This window comes from Mycetomoellerius zeteki, unplaced genomic scaffold, assembly GCF_001594055.1.
Source record: "Mycetomoellerius zeteki isolate Tzet28-1 unplaced genomic scaffold, Tzet1.0 scaffold31, whole genome shotgun sequence".
Lineage (NCBI taxonomy): Eukaryota > Metazoa > Arthropoda > Insecta > Hymenoptera > Formicidae > Mycetomoellerius > Mycetomoellerius zeteki.
Genome location: NW_017257294.1, coordinates 1326636 through 1332150, shown reverse-complemented (window position 1 = coordinate 1332150; position 5515 = coordinate 1326636). Strand labels below are relative to the sequence as shown.

At 37.6% G+C, this 5515-nt stretch overlaps 1 protein-coding gene across 2 annotated transcripts in view; it reads right to left on the bottom strand.

Moving 5' to 3' along the window:
• Window positions 1-5515, bottom strand: part of LOC108724726 (PTB domain-containing engulfment adapter protein 1) — a 36963-nt gene that overhangs the window by 20551 nt on the left and 10897 nt on the right. Inside the window, exon 1 of one of the 2 annotated variants that reach the window (XM_018451301.1) lies at window positions 818-989. The exons of the other annotated variant lie outside the window; for it this stretch is intronic. The gene's annotated coding sequence lies outside the window, so the exon portion shown is untranslated. Of the gene's footprint in view, window positions 1-817; window positions 990-5515 lie in introns of those variants that run through there. 2 annotated transcript variants of the gene reach the window in all.

Sequence of the window (5515 nt, the reverse complement as noted above, 5' to 3'; positions counted from 1 at the left end):
GGGATATGTTGAATTGTTTAATTATAGAAGTTAGATTTGATGATCGTAAAGCTATAAGGCGTGGAAATCGTAATACGAGATACCCAGGGTATTCCTAATATGAAATATTAGAAATGCTCCTATGTTATAGTAAAATCATTGCTAAAGTATAAATGTTATTGTACAATAAAAAAAAAACAACCGGAATAAACGTCGAGTGCCTATATCTGCGATGCTTGATTCCAACTACCTGAAAACAAGTTCTAAGTATAATCTATTGTATGCTCATTTTTCGCGAACGCTGGCTATGTTTGTTCGTATTTTAGAAACATTAAATAAAGATTTTTAATTGTAATATTGATATACTTTCCGTTTTACTATCGATTTTTCGGGACATCTCATATTAGGAGCACAATTTTTTCATTTTGCGTTTTGCTCACTTTTTACATTTCTTTAATTTAAAAAGAATGGAATTTGAATTAAATTTTAGGTAACGTCATCTTAAAGCTCATTAAATTCCTTTCAAAATGATCTATCACTTTTTTTTATTCTGCTTATAGATTTCTAGCATTTACCCAAAATGAATTCGATATCTCATAATAGGGACCTTTCCTCTAATAATCTTGTATGTACATACAAAGAATAAATAATGTAAATATTATCATATCTACATCACGTATCATGTCACGAATAATCGGTTTAAATGAAAACGGTACAAAGTCGCCGAAAACTAATCGGAAATAAATTCCATTATTTGAAAAGACATTCGCGATATTAAATCACGCCGTTACAAATAAGTCATTATACGATCGAGTCGCCGTTTGCTTTTGTCGCTCACCTGTTGTTCTTACTCGTACGAACGACTCACTGACATTCAACGAGGTCGCGCGGGATACATTCCCAAACTTCGCGCAGGAAATCGAGCTGGGGGTAACAACTCGAGGAGAGAGCCGACTCGGAGAACCTTGCGGAACAATTACGACCCGACCAACGACGGCTCGCGGCGGACTGAAGTGAGCGCTGAGCGCACGTCGCCGAGCAAAGAGCGAACGCAGTGCAACAGCAGCAGCGCGGCGCAGAGAAGAGAGCCGAACGCGCACGAGCGCGAACGAACGCGGCCGATGTTCGAGCAGCTGGTCGTGGGAGTCGAATCGCCCGCCGCTAAGTTATTCGGTGAAACGGAGGCTGATATTGGGTGGTGGTACCAGCCACGGTCGGGCCACGGCCCGTCCTCATCATCCACCTATTCCCCGCGACCCGTTCGTTATCTACTCTCTGCATTACGAAGAAGAAAAATGTTAAACAAGCAGCAAATTGAGCGAGATTATTTGCGGGGAATGCTCCTTCCACGCCGGTATAATGAAATTTCTATCTCTGATGAGAGAGCCAGGAAAATGTATACGTCGTGAGATAGGAGGAGAAAGAGCGGATGGATTATAGAAAATTCGTATCTTCGAGATAGGTATTTGTACGAGAGAACAAGAAAGAGAGAGATCGAGAGGGACTGGTCGATCGAGAGCTGTCGCGCCGGGTCTCTTCGTAGAATGGAGTAGCGAGCGCGATCGTTGATGGTAGATGATCCGATAGAATGAGAAGGGATAGGAGAGGATGGCGGTACCAGCCACGGCTGCCGAGAGCTTGTCCGTCCTCCATCGCGAGCTCCAGCAGGTTGTTACAGAGAGAAGGAAGAGGAGGAGACGAAAGAGAGAAAGAGAGACTAATGTCCATTTCTATCAATGTAGAACTTTGATCTCGGTTCAATTTACACTTGACCCTTTTTTAATTCTTATACTGAAAAAAAAACCTTAATTTTAATAAATATTTGTTTGAATAGTACCAATTAAATATTTACTAAATGTAAACATATATCTGTTTGGTACAAAAACCATAAATTTAAGTATCATTTTTTATGGAGTAAATATTTATTTACCATAAGTAAATGTTTAGTTAGAACTATTCAAATAAATATTTATTAAAATTTAGTAATTTTTTTTCAATGTAGATAAAAATGAAGAGTCAGTTGAACCAAGATTAAAGTTAAACTACATGGCATTGGTAGAAACGGGTGCAAGACGTCGTATTCTTACGACCAAGATCCATCTCCGTCCCTTCGCGCTAAATAGATAAGAGGATAACCGGCGCCGCGCGGCGTGATCGTCTCGGAACAATCGGCCGACGATAGTTACACTCCATTTTCTATTCATAGCCCGTCGGTGCGAATTGTTACGCGAGGCCGAGCACGGACTGAAACCTTTAGTACGTAATCTCAACGAATTCAATTCCCGACCGCGCTATAGATACGGGAGAATGAACCGTGCGCCAATTGCCGCGAATAAACATAGCCGTCACTTTCGCGTTATCGGAGTCTGGACTCGTTCAGAATGCAGAACGTCGCTCCCGGTTCCTGCGACCATGATTTTGCAGCTGCAGGATTATGCGCTATGGCAATTAAACGCGAATTTTCCTTATAGCGATTAATAAATGATTTCCAGCAAGCGACACGACGACCGATCATATCACCTTTGTTTAACATTGGCAAACAACAATTATTCACTATACAATGTGTCATCTGTGTCTCTTCTTGAAAAGCAAACAAAATTTTCTCCTCGGCTAAAATTCCGTTCTCTTTTTCTCTTCCAATGATCGAAACAGCGCAAAAATCCGCAAATGAACCCGAGGATTTTACTGAGGCCTATGAGGCCTACAAATTCAGGGCGAGGTTTCGCGACAGGATGCACGTACATTTCTACACCGTATAAACGCGAAACATTCGCAACGAATGAAATACACAAGCAGAGACACGTACACCGGTGTCTCTCTTTTATGAGCGCACGCTATATCAACGCATTCAACTACCATTTGTGAGAAAATAATGCCGAATTGCGAAATTACGAGGGCTGTTCCGCGTATACGACGCAAAAGGTGCGTGACCGCGTAAATGCGAGATCATAAATCATTCTTTTTTTCCTACCACATTTTTCCTTTATTGTTTTCCTTTTCGTTTTACGTCGGGAAATCCACGATCACAAATCATTATGATTAACATTAACGAGATTTGCAAAGTGAACAATAAAACATTTCGCTATAAATGTCCGATAATTTAGCTTTATCCGTTACTCCTAATAATTAGCATAGATTTACAAACAATCCGTAAACATCTTGGAAATTTCTTGGAATTCTGGAAATTCCTCTTTATTTTTACAATATAATGTTTTGCAAACTCGGACGATTGTATACCGTAAAAAAGTTTCGTGCTTTAATTTTATATAGGAATAAAAAAAATTGCGAAAATCTCTTCTCGATTCCGCTCGTCAATTTCACCGCTATAAAAATAAAAAAAGTGATTTTATAGTCGCGCTTGAAATCGGCTTTGTGAATTTCGCCGAATGTTGCGGAAACATTCGATATTTTCGTGCGTCATTCGCACAGTGCAAAAAAAAACGTGATAATTCCAAACAAAACACACGTGTCAAACGTTATGGCATTTTGCGTATTCGGGCGAATGTATTAAATGCGGACAGGTTTCAGATATGATTCAGCATCCAAGCGGAAAACCGGTTTTTTTGTCTCTTTTATTCTCCCCGCCTCATTAATTATACAATCAGACGAAAGGTTCGGTTGCACAATTAATGTTTTGATTTTCGTTTTGACCGATTTCTATGAGGTGACTTTGGTACGCTTGATTTTCGCGACTCGTCGATCTTTTTGGAACTTTCTCAAGTTTCGGTTTCACCGGTGACGACAGCAATGATCATCTCGGACAATGCCCAATCGCTACTAAAAGCTGCTTTAAACGGTAGCGGCGCGCGAAAGTAGGGAAAGTATCTTCGCACGTATATCCGCCATTCATATCATCGATGAAAGAAAACGAACTCAGAACTGTCATTGTACTAAAAAAAGAATTACTAAGTTTCAATAAATATTTGTTTGAATAATACCAATTAAACATTTATTTAAAATAAATAAATATTTTGTTATTCAATAAAAAATAATACTTAAATTAATGATTCTTGTACCAAATAAATATTTATTTATATTTAGTAAATATTTAGTTAATAATTACTATTCAAACAAATATTTATTGAAACTTTATAAAAAATTTAGTAAATTTTTTACGATAAGTGCGAATTTATAAAATTCTTTCTTCTGATTGGTCAATCAAATACTTGAAAACATTTATAATTAAGACCTTCATCGAAAAAGAATATTAAACAATGCCATTCAAAGAAATATTTGATAAAATTTAGCAAATTTTGTTTTCAGTATCATACCGTAAACTGATCTTCGCGATCTGACGAATCTCCCCGCAAGTTTCCGCGAAATCAACATTTTTCACTCGGAGATCTCGATCGCATTGTGCACAGTGCATCTAACGGTAACGGGACAACGATTACATATATATGCATACACGTGTGCACATTCACTTTACATAATAACGGCCGGCAGAGTGCTTATCGTAAAAATAAATGCGCTGGTGACTCGACATCGTGTTCTCTATTACGTGAGAAATAATTATGATACGTAATTCCACTGGAATTCGCACGAGTGATCGAAGCCTGGCGGCCGCGATACGCCCTCGTGAGAGCGAGCGTAAAAAAAAAGATACATTGGAAAACGTATTTGTTCATGCGTACGTACGTACGCAAATATTACGCCCACTAGATAAACGCCGAAGTGAAACTGTATCTCTCGAATTCGTTGTAAAAAAAAAAAAAACGAGGTGGCTACAGATATAGCGCGAGAATCGTGTTACATTGCAGTCGAGATGTGATCGCGTTTTTTTCCCGCGACTTCTCTCCTGCGCTTCGATTTACACTTTCATTTTTCGTAATGACGTTCGTGTAAAACTCACGGATCGCGCGCATAAGCATGAAATCGCGATCCTCAGCAGCGTAATCGTCGCGAGCGCGCCAAGCATGGAACGGAACTACAAACACTTGGAATAATTGTATCAGTTCGAACTTTCTAGCAGATGTACCGATCAAATTGTATAACAAAGGACCTAGCGAAATAAGTATGGTAAAAATGCTCACACAGCTTTTAGAGTTGACCTTTTTTTTAAGGTTATTCATATAAAAAGACGTTTACATATCAAATTTTAGATTTCTATATGGAGACCTGATCAAGTTAGAGCAAAAAATTCTTTACAAATTTACGAATTTAATTTAGTAAAAATTCAAATAATATTCTGAAAATATTCTGACAAATTGGTTGCTCCAAAACATCGATGAGCATTTTTTTTTAAATTTTTTTCAGTGTGAATTTCAATTCTGAAAAAAATAAAACTAACATTTAAACATTTTTTTTTCACTCCGATTCCGTTGATTGACCACCTTAAAAAAATTTCATTTGGATTTCTGTTCAACTTTTCACAAAATATATTTTTTTAAAAGATGGGCCACCTTGAGAAAAATTAAATTATATTTTTTTGTTAATTTTATGAAAAACTAAGCAACACAAACCGTCTTTATCAGTTCTCTAATATTTTATTTATCTATAAAATTCTCTCTCTCTCCATATTAAAATATTTTGATGA